The sequence below is a fragment of the Triticum urartu genome, chromosome 3 (assembly GCF_003073215.2).
Source record: "Triticum urartu cultivar G1812 chromosome 3, Tu2.1, whole genome shotgun sequence".
Lineage (NCBI taxonomy): Eukaryota > Viridiplantae > Streptophyta > Magnoliopsida > Poales > Poaceae > Triticum > Triticum urartu.
The window spans coordinates 157,240,656-157,251,289 of record NC_053024.1 but is presented as its reverse complement, the minus strand read 5'-3'; positions in this window follow the sequence as shown (position 1 = coordinate 157,251,289).

The window sequence follows — 10,634 nt, the reverse complement described above, 5'->3', positions numbered from 1 at the left end:
CTGGCACTCGCCGACGCTGGAGCTCGCCGCAGCGAGCACGGGCAAGGTCCGGCCAGCCCAACAGTGCGTACGCACTGTGCTCGTCGTCACCCCCCTTGATCCTGTGCTCGTCTCCATTCGCCCACAGTGGCCGCGTGATCTCCGTCACCTTCTCCCCCTCTCACTGATGCCGCTCGTCGCCGGGTGCCGTGGACAGGTGTCCACCGGCGGAGCCCGAAGCACCCTCGTCGCTCGCCTATATATAGAGCCCCTCCCCAACCTTTCCAAGCATCCTCCAGCACTCACACACACTCCGTGGTCGAGTAGGAATCCGTAGCCCGGCCGGGCAGGCCTCGGGCTGCCGCCCCCGAGCTCGAGCTCGCCGGCGATCCCCTCTGGTAGCCGCGGCAGCCCCAGCCCCTCCCAGGCCTGGGCGACCCCTCCAGGGCCTCCGCCCCTCTCCGGTGAGGCCGTCTCGCCCGCTTGGAGCCCTTGAAGCGGCCTCTGCTCGCCGTCTTCTTCAACTCCGGTGACCTCCTCGTTCTGCCTCCGCTTGCGAGCTCGATTCTGACGCTGTCCGACCACCCCTAGCCACGCTACGGGTACGGTCAGGTGCGCCTGGACCTCCTCTTGCCATCCCTCCCTCTCGTTTTGGCCAAAGATCCCTCGTCGCCGGTGAGAGCTCCGGCGAAGCCGCGGCCATTTCTGTTTCTCTCTCCCTCTTCCCCCACCTAACCAGCGGGGCTCGCTAGTCAGTCACTCAGTACGCGCACGAAGCGGTACGAGTGGTGGCGCCCCTGGGATTTACGCCTTCGACGTCACCCCCAGTCTTTCTCTTTTATTCAAATTCATTTGAATTTATAGAACACTTCAAACTGTTATAACTTTTTAACCATAAGTCCGAATGAATTGATTCTCTTTGCATTGTGTTCCTTATAAGGAAATCTAACAGCTCACCAAAGATGAGATTTTTCTGAGCTGTTTAGAATTTCTGGTGAATTTCAGAAGTGTTCTTGATATTATTTTTTTGTGTTTAAAATTATTTTTAGAAGGTGAGGCTTGTCTTGAGGATCACCAGGAGGCTTGTGAACCTCATCTGCACTAAGGCAAGCCACAACAATATTTTTATGATGCCATTGCAATATTTGTGATTTTGCCACTTGACTGAAATGATTAATCCATGCATTTAAATAATTATTGAGTTATTTGTATTCTGTTAAATGTTGAATAGTTGTTATGCTTGATTTACAGAATAGTTGAAACTAGTTTAGTGGATAAAGCAAGTTAAGATTTATTTGAGGTGATGTTAGGAATAATTTTGTTATGCATGATAGTTATTTTAGCTATACTTTTGCCTTCCTGAAATTGGTAAAAATTTGTTAGAAAGTATTCTGTTAAATCATATTACTTGTTTTACAGAAAGTTTGAACTTAATTTAGTGATAAAGAAAGTAGGAATTGTTGATAGAAAAATCTTTTGCTATGCATATGAAAAAATTATCGGGATTGCTTTCTTGCGTGAGAAATTAATGAAACTTGTTACAACAATATTTTGGTTAAGTTATGAGTCATTTGAGCTAGTAAAGTAATGCGAGCTGTTGACGGTTATGATGACATTAGTCTTTTTATGATGCATGTGTTGTTTTGCATTTGATGGCATGCTATGACACCGGTCATTGTTAGTTTAAAGTTAAAACTAAAAATAACTCAACTTGAATACACCATTTACTGGGTCATGGTGCCGCTGAATCGAGTTCTTACGAGTGCAACCACATTTTCTTTTATGGGGGGCCTTGATTCGGTCCATTGACACGGCCTCTGGTCGGTGCCTCCATCTAGGGAAGGTTGTGTCGTGTTTGCCCTGGCCCGGGAAGCAGGCATAATCTTGTGTGCTCGTTAATGAGAATATGGTACCGACTTCCCCAAGTGGGAGTTTCCCCAAGTGGGAGTTTCCCCGAGTGGGAGTTTGACCACGACGGTGGTCGGGTGTCTTTGGTAGACACGGGGCCACCCAGGACCAGCCCGTTGGGGATTTGGGTTGGAGTGGCCGGGAGAGTGTTGTGGCAATGGAGGGGTTTTGTCAGAATGCCGTTGGTCCACCCGAATGGGAGTGCGAGGCCATGGGTTCGGTGGTGTGGGTCCAGTGTGCTACCTCTGCAGAGTGTATAACCTATCGATAGTCTCGTCCACAGTTAAAGACACCTCGTAGTAGGTCCCACCATAAGTCAACGAATAATAAAAATTGCACACTAAGCTGTAAACTTTGCATTGTCAAGGATGGCAGAAAGGCCATCGAGGAATTTGGGACCAGATATTGGTCGTGGTTGTGATCGCCGTAAGGATCATGAGTCATTGTGTTTTACCACGTTGGTGGTGTGTTTTACCACGTTGGTGGTGTGTTTTACCACGTTGGTGGTGGTTGTGATCTGAGGATGATCATGGTTGGTAAGTTGTCCTGAGGAACGTTCGAGCATGATCACAACATGTTGACATATAGTGTTGCATCATTAATAATTGTCTAAATATCATGATATTGTTTGTCATTATGATGATGCTTGTTGTGAGCTTGCAAGTACATTTGATGTACTGACCTGGCGTGTCATGCCAGATTTCAGGAAAGTCTCGTTGGAAAGGAGCGATGTTCGAGTCTAGATCGTGTCCACATCGGTGTCCTTGTGAGATGGAGCTTCCACTATGACGTTATTCCACTGCCACATAGTTGTTCGGGTCGAGGCCCCTTTGTGTTCACTAAATAATGTACATATTGGTCAGCCGCACCGAGTGTGTCGCTGGCCTCGACCACTGTTGTAATATGAACTCTGTTCCGCTAGCATCAATAAAGCGGTTGTTTTCTGTACCAATATGTTGTGTGTTGCCAGAAGACATGTCTCTGGGCTGGCAATGCAGGGTAAACCGGTCGCTCTGAGCCGGGGTGCCACAACAATTGGTATCAGAGCCACGCTGACTGTAGGCCACGCTAGACTATGATGTGTTAACTGGACGGTAGGCGCGAGTAAATTTGAGTGCCGGTAGCAGTTATAGCTGGTTGTTGCATTCTAGTAATTTGATTATTATTGTTATGCTAACCTACTAATGGTTGTGAGTGTAGATGGCTCCGGTGTCGTATCCGTGCCAGTTGCAGCTGATGACGTACACGTCACCGGACCTTCTCCGCAACATGAGGCGTCGGCTGTACCCTCTAGGAGACGAACCAGTCTACCGTGTGTACCAGGAGCGTCTAGCAGACTCAGTGTATGAGTATCACGCATTGGTTACTCTGCGCACCAGTTCCGATTCCGGCTCTTACACTCGCACTTCTCGGAGCGGTTACGCCTCCACTGCTTCTCAGGCTGTCCAGTTTGCCGCATTTGAGGTCCTTGTCGAGCTTCATTATACCGAAGTTCAAATCCAGCACCACCCAGGTTTCTATCACTACCCATCTCTGCACGACAACGGTCGTGTCCGTTTTCCTCTCATTGACCCGGAGTCTGATAATGTTGCTAGCCATCTTGCTCATTATATCACTGCTAGCTATCTGATGATCCATGAGCTGGCTCGAGAGCTGACTCGTGCCTGTACTGCTTTAGCCGCTACCTTGGTAACTACTAGATCCACCACTACTCCGTCCTCACTGGGATTTACCCCGTATGTCCCAGTTAGTTCTAGCTCTCCTATTTTGCCGGTTACTCTCCTGAGTAGCACAGGCGTCTCCGCCGTGAACCCTCTCAGTGCTCCTGTCGAGTGGGTCTCACTTCTTGCTACCCATGCAGCCCCGATGCTTCATCCTACCCCTGCCCCTGAGGGGGAGCCCTCAAGGCAGCGTCGTCGCATTACCTTTAACCCAGAGGTTTCCGTTAACCACGTCAGTTCGGGATCTGAGACCGCTTCAGGGGAGGACACCACAGCACCAGCAGAGCAGTAGTGTCTTTGAGTATTCGCAGTCATCTAGATGGTGTACGGATGTAGTTGTATGAGTCATGATGCTTCATGTATGAGAGTAGTGGAACCCGTCATGTTGTTTAATTTTCATGTATGAGTCTATGTATAATTATGTTGGGACTTTAATCGCCGTATTTTCTTCGCTCTTTTTGGTATTTTCCAAGAGTTGTTGCTGGCTTTTCCACAATTTTATTCTTGGATGTCTCTCATCTCAATTGCGTTGCCTTGGGAAAAATACTCAATAGGATGACGCGGGGAGGCAGCAGTAGCAACGTTCGCGAGAGAACTCCTGTTCGTCATTCCGCACGACAGGCAGGATATTCTCCCGAGCCGGACGTTCAGCCACCACCTCCACTGCCTGATCCTCCCTCCACCGAGCAAGTTCTGCGTATGTTTGAAGAGAAAAGGAACAATGGTCTGATTGAAATATTGAGAAGTGTGCAAGCTATGGTTGGACAGAATGGAAATCACAATGGTCACCACTCAAAGCTGTCAAATTTTGAAAGGACCAATCCACCCTGTTTCAGTCAGGTTGTTGACCCATTGGATGCAGACGATTGGTTGCGGACCATGGAGAAGAAACTTGAGATCGCCCATACTGAAGGAAATGATAAAGTCCCATTTGCGACCCATTACCTGGAAGGCGCAGCTGCCATATGGTGGGACAATACAAAATCCATGTGGCCGATTGATGAGGAAGTCACTTGGGAAAAATTCAAGGATAAGTTCCGCAAGTATCACATCCCTACTGGAGTTATGAAGGCCAAGCAGCGTGAATTTCTCGCGCTCGTCCAAGGAAATCAGTCTGTGGCTGAGTATCTGCAAAAATTCAATCATGTGTAGTTACTCTCTGTATGACGTGGCCACTAAAGAAAGGAAGATTGACAGATTTCTTGGAGGTTTAAATCCACAACTTCGGTGTGCTCTCAGTATGTTTGATTTCACCGATTTCCAAACTTTGGTGGACAAGGCGTTCATTGCTGAATGGGAGCACAAGCTTATATCGGATAATAGGCCTGCTAACAACGACAACAAGCGCAAGTTTGAGCCAAAGAAGGATGGACAACCTATGCAAAAGGCTCGTACTTGGCAGCCGACTTAGGTGGAATACATGCCAAATTGGCAGGAGAATGTTAACAGGACCACCACTCAAGTCAAGAATATTATAACCAGTCCAACACATGGGGAGCGCCAGCGCAATAATACTTGTTTCATTTGCGGGCAGCCCGTGCATTATGCCAAACAGTTCCCCAAGAACAACAAGGTGAATGCTTTGAGCAGGCCACAAGTCAACTTTATGGAGTCAGGGCCAACCCAGCAAAACTTCATTGGGCACGTAAATCATATCTCCGCCGATGAAGCCCAAGAGAAGCCAGAAGTCGTCATTGGTATGTTTTCTGTTAATGACATACCTGCAGTAATTTTATTTGACTCTGGGGCTTCCCATTCGTTTATTTCTTGGAGTATTGCTGCTCAAAACAATTTTCCTTGCACCATTTTGGGCAAAAATATGCTGGTACAAACCCCGGGATCTATAATCAAGAGCAATCTAGTCTGCTGTGATCTAGAGATCAATATGAACGGGATCCACTTTCCAACATCTCTGATAATCATTGAGTCTGAACAGTTGGATGTTATATTTGGGATGAATTGGCTGACCAAATATCAAGTTTGTATAAACTGTGCAACCCGAGAAGTCAGTTTGACCAGTCTAGATGGGCAGCTCATCAAATTCTATGCTCGCAAGCATGTACCCAAGCCAGAACTAGTTTGCACCGCTGTGGTTGAGTTGGAATTTATTCTTGTGGTCAGTGAGTACCCTGATGTGTTTCCGGAAGAACTGCCAGGCATGCCACCAGATCAGGAACTGGATTTTGCCATAGATCTTGTGCCCGGAACTGCACCAATATACAAGAAGTATTACCGGATGCCCTCATCAGAATTAGTGGAACTAAAGAAACAGCTTGACGAATTACTCTAGAAAGGTTATATTCGTCCCAGCTCTTCACCGTGGGGGTCACCTGCAATTTTCGTGGGCAAAAAGGATGGCAGTCTCCGTATGTGCATAGATTACCGTTAGCTGAATGAGGTCACCATCAAAAATAAATACCCACTGCCAAGGATTGATGGTCTGTTTGATCAGCTTAGTGGGGCTAAAGTATTCTGAAAAATCGATTTACGGACCGGATATCATCAGCTCAAGATTAAAAAGGAAGATATTCCTAAGACCGCATTCACTACACGATACGGTCTTTATGAATATGTTGGGATGTCCTTTGGACTCACCAATGCCCCTGCCTTCTTCATGCATATGATGAACAAAGTATTCATGGACTTCCTCGACAAATTCGTGGTAGTCTTTATCGACGACATCCTCATTTACTCCAAGAGTGAAGAGGAGCATAAGGATCACCTCCGAGCAGTGCTACAACGACTCCAGAACCATCAGTTATACACCAAGTTCAGTAAGTGCGAATTTTGGCTCAAGCAAGTCGGGTTTCTCGGACATGTACTATCCGCCGAAGGTATAGCTGAGGACCCGAGCAAAGTAAAAGATGTGCTCGATTGGGCACCGCCCACGACTGTAACATAGATCCGGAGTTTCCTCAAATTAGCTGGGTACTATCATCGTTTCATTGAAGGGTTTTCCAAAATTGCTACACCTATGACGGAACTGCTCAAAAAGGATACAAAGTTTGAGTGGACAAAGGACTGTGAGAAGAGTTTTAATGTGCTAAAGACACGACTGACAACCGCACTGGTATTGACTCTTCCAGACATTTATCGCAGCTTTGATGTGTACTGCGATGCCTCCAGACAAGGTATTGGTTGCGTGCTGATGCAAGACGGCAAGGTAGTGGCATATGCATCACGCCAGCTACGACCACATGAGGGAAATTATCCTACTCGTGATTTGGAATTGGCTGCAGTGGTTCATGGATTAGAAATTTGGAGACACTATCTCATTGGAAAAAGGTGCCAAATTTTTACCGACCACAAAAGCCTCAAGTACATCTTCACTCAGCCAGATTTAAATCTCCGTCAGCGAAGATGGTTAGAGTTGGTCAAGGATTATGACCTTGGAATAAATTACGATCCAGGCAAGGCCAACGTCATTGCCGATGTGCTCAGTCGAAAGCCCGTCAGCTTAAATGTCGTGTTAACATCATTGCCTACCGAACTTCAAGAGGAGATTGTTCAGCTCAACTTGGTCATTGTGGACGCTGGCCTCACTAATATTTTGGAAGTTACCCCCACACTTGAGGTGTAAATCTGCAAGGCCCAGCCAGATGACGCCGAGCTACAATAACATGCAAGGCAGCTCCCAGATTTCTTCAAGGACAAATTCGGTACCCTCCGATTCCGTGGACGAATTTGTGTACCAGATCAACCAGACTTGAAAAAGGAAATCTTGTCAGAAGCACACGAATCCTCATATTCCATTCATCCGGGAGGTACGAAAATGTATGAGGACCTTAAACAAATATTCTGGTGGGATGGGATGAAGAAAGACATTGCCTATTTTGTAGCCTGTTGCGACATATGCAACAAGGTGAAAGCAGGTCATCAGAAGCCAGCTAGACTTCTCCAACCACTGCCAGTTTCACAATGGAAATGGGATGATGTTTGCATGGATTTCATCACCGGATTACCTAGGACTCAGTGAGGCAAAGACGCAATCTGGGTTATAGTGGACACCCTCACCAAGGTTACTCACCTCATCCCGATCAGCACCAGGTACAGAGCAAATGAACTTGCACAACTGTATGTATCCAGAATCGTCAGTCTGCATGGAGTACCACGGACTATCACTACAGACCGAGGTTCTTTGTTTTCCTCCGCTTTCTGGTCCCGGCTCCATCAAGCCTTGGGGACAGCACCGAAATATAGTACTGCTTATCACCCTCAGTCGGATGGTCAGATAGAGCGAGTAAATCAAATACTCGAAGATATGTTGCGAGCCTGTGTGCTAGCCAACGGGGCAAAATGGGAAGATTGCTGGCCATATGCCGAGTTCTCATATAACAACAGTTTCCAGACCAGTCTAAAGATGTCACCATATGAAGCTCTATATGGTCGTAACTGCCGCACTCCTCTAAATTGGTCTCAAGCTGGAGATAGCCATATCTTCAGAACCGATCTCATGATGGAAGCTGAGAGAGAAGTCAGGGAAATTAGAGACCGACTGCAATTGGCCAAATCCTGTCAGAAGAGTTATTATGAGGCAAAGCACCGGTAGGTCAGTTTTGAACCCAGAGAACACGTGTACCTCCGAGTGACTCCTATGAAAGGCATTAAGCGATTTCAGACTCGTGGAAAGCTGGCACCGAGATTCATTGGTCCATTCCGAATTATGTCTCGAGTGGGTACGGTTGCATACCAACTGGAACTACCCCCGGAGTTGTCAGATATACACAATGTATTGCATGTCTCGCAATTGAGACGATGCATATCACTGCCTGAGAAAAAGACTGTAGTGACTGAGATAGAATTGGCAAAGGATTTAACTTATGAAGAAATACCGTTCAAAATTTTGGATCAATTGGAAAGGGTCACGCGCAGCAAAGTCAGAAATTTTTTCAAAGTTCAGTGGGAGCATCACACCGAGGCAGAAGCCACTTGGGAGCAGGAAGAGTTCCTTAAGAGTCAGTATCCAGAGTGGTTTTCCCAAGCAACCGAATCTCGAGGACGAGATTCATTCTAAGTGGGGGAGGTTTGTGACAGCCTGGTTTTTGCCCTCTTTCATTTGTTTGAGTTTTCATTTGAAATTTTTTGAAACTTGGAGTTTTTGAATCTTTTGATTTGGATATAAACACTTGGGCATCCTTGGCTTTCACCCAAGTGTTCACTTCTCTCCCAAACCATCATTTCACTTCTGATCCACCACAAAATAATCCTTGGAATATTTTTCTTAAATGAAAAATATTCATTTTCTCTCTAAAACCCTAAGCCAAATCTGTTTTCTCCAAAGCAACCCTAATTTTTGTGGCTCAGAAAATTCTACAAAAATTCATAAATATTCTAGGGACCCTAGGGCACCTCCCTGAGCAAAAATATTTCATCACTTTTTGGAATATTTTTACTACAGAAAATCTTTTCTGTTCTGGACAGAAATGGGGGTTTCTACAGCAACTACCATTTTACTTGCTCCATTTGACCTGATCTTTCTTGTGCTTATTTACCTTAGTAACTCCAAGCTAGCCTCCAAAGCACAGCTTCAAACACCCAGCCATTTGACCACAGTAACATCACAAAGTTACTGTCCAAAAACTTACCAGACTTGTAAAACTTTCTCTACTGCACCTAGATCCAAACCAAACCGTGGTAAACTTCAAAACCACCGTGAACAAAATTCCAGACATGTATTTTGGACGAAGGCTGGCCTGTGGGGAGAGTTCGCGCGGTGACCACGCGTGGCCATGATGCCAGGCATGCGTGTCGACGCGCTCTGGGAGCCGCCGAGCGCTCTGTTCGCGCGTGCTCGCTTCCCCCGACTGCCAAACCTAGCCAAAACTCTCCACCATCATCGTCTCGACACCCTTAACTCCACCCTGGCACTCACTGACGCCGGAGCTCGCTGCAGTGAGAACGGGCAAGGTCCGGCCAGCCCAACAGTGCGGGCGCACTGTGCTCGTCGTCACCCCCCTTGATCATGTGCTCGTCTCCGTTCTCCCACAGTGGCCGCGTGATCTCCATCGCCTTCTCCCCCTCTCACTGACGCCGCTCGTCGCCGGGCGCCGTGGACAGGTGTCCACCGGCGGAGCCCGAAGCACCCTCGCCGCTCGCCTATATATAGAGCCCCTCCCCACCCTTTCCGAGCATCCTCCAGCACTCACACACACTCCACGGTCGAGTAGGATGCCGTAGCCCGGCCGGGCAGGCCTCGGGCCGCTGCCCCCAAGCTCGAGCTCGTCGGCGATCCCCTCTGGTAGCCGCAGCAGCCTCCGCCCCTCTCCGGTGAGGCCGTCTCGCCCGCTTGGAGCCCCTGGAGCGGCCTCTGCTCGCCATCTTCTTCAACTCCGGCGACCTCCTCGTTCTGCTTCCGCTCGCGAGCTCGATTCCGACGCCGTCCGACTTCCCCTAGCCACGCTACGGGTACGGGCAGGTGCGTCTCGACCTCCTCTTGCTATCCCTCGCTCTTGTTTTGTCCAAAGACCACTCGTCGTACGGGCAGGTGTTTCTCTCTCCCTCTTCCCCCACTTGACTAGCGGGGCCCGCTAGTCAGTCACTCAGTACGCGCGCGAAGCGGTACGAGTCGTGGCGCCCCTGGGCTTTATGCCTTCGACGTCACCCCCCAGTCTTTCTCTTTTATTCAAATTCATTTGAATTTACAGAACACTTCAAACTGTTATAACTTTTTAACCATAAGTCCAAATGAATTGATTCTTTTTGCATTGTGTTCCTTGTAAGGAAATCTAACAGCTCACGAAATATGAGATTTTTATGAGTTGTTTAGAATTTCTGGTGAATTTCAGAAGTGTTCTTGATATTTTCTTTTTGTGTTTAAAATTATTTTCAGAAGGTGAGGCTTGTCTTGAGGATCACCAGGAGGCTTGTGAACCTCATCTGCACGAAGGAAGCCACAACAACATTTTTATGATGCCATTGCAATATTTGTGATTTTCCAACTTGACTGAAATGATTAATCCATGCATTTAAATAATTATTGAGTTATTTTTATTCTGTTAAATGTTGAATAGTTGTTATGCTTGATTT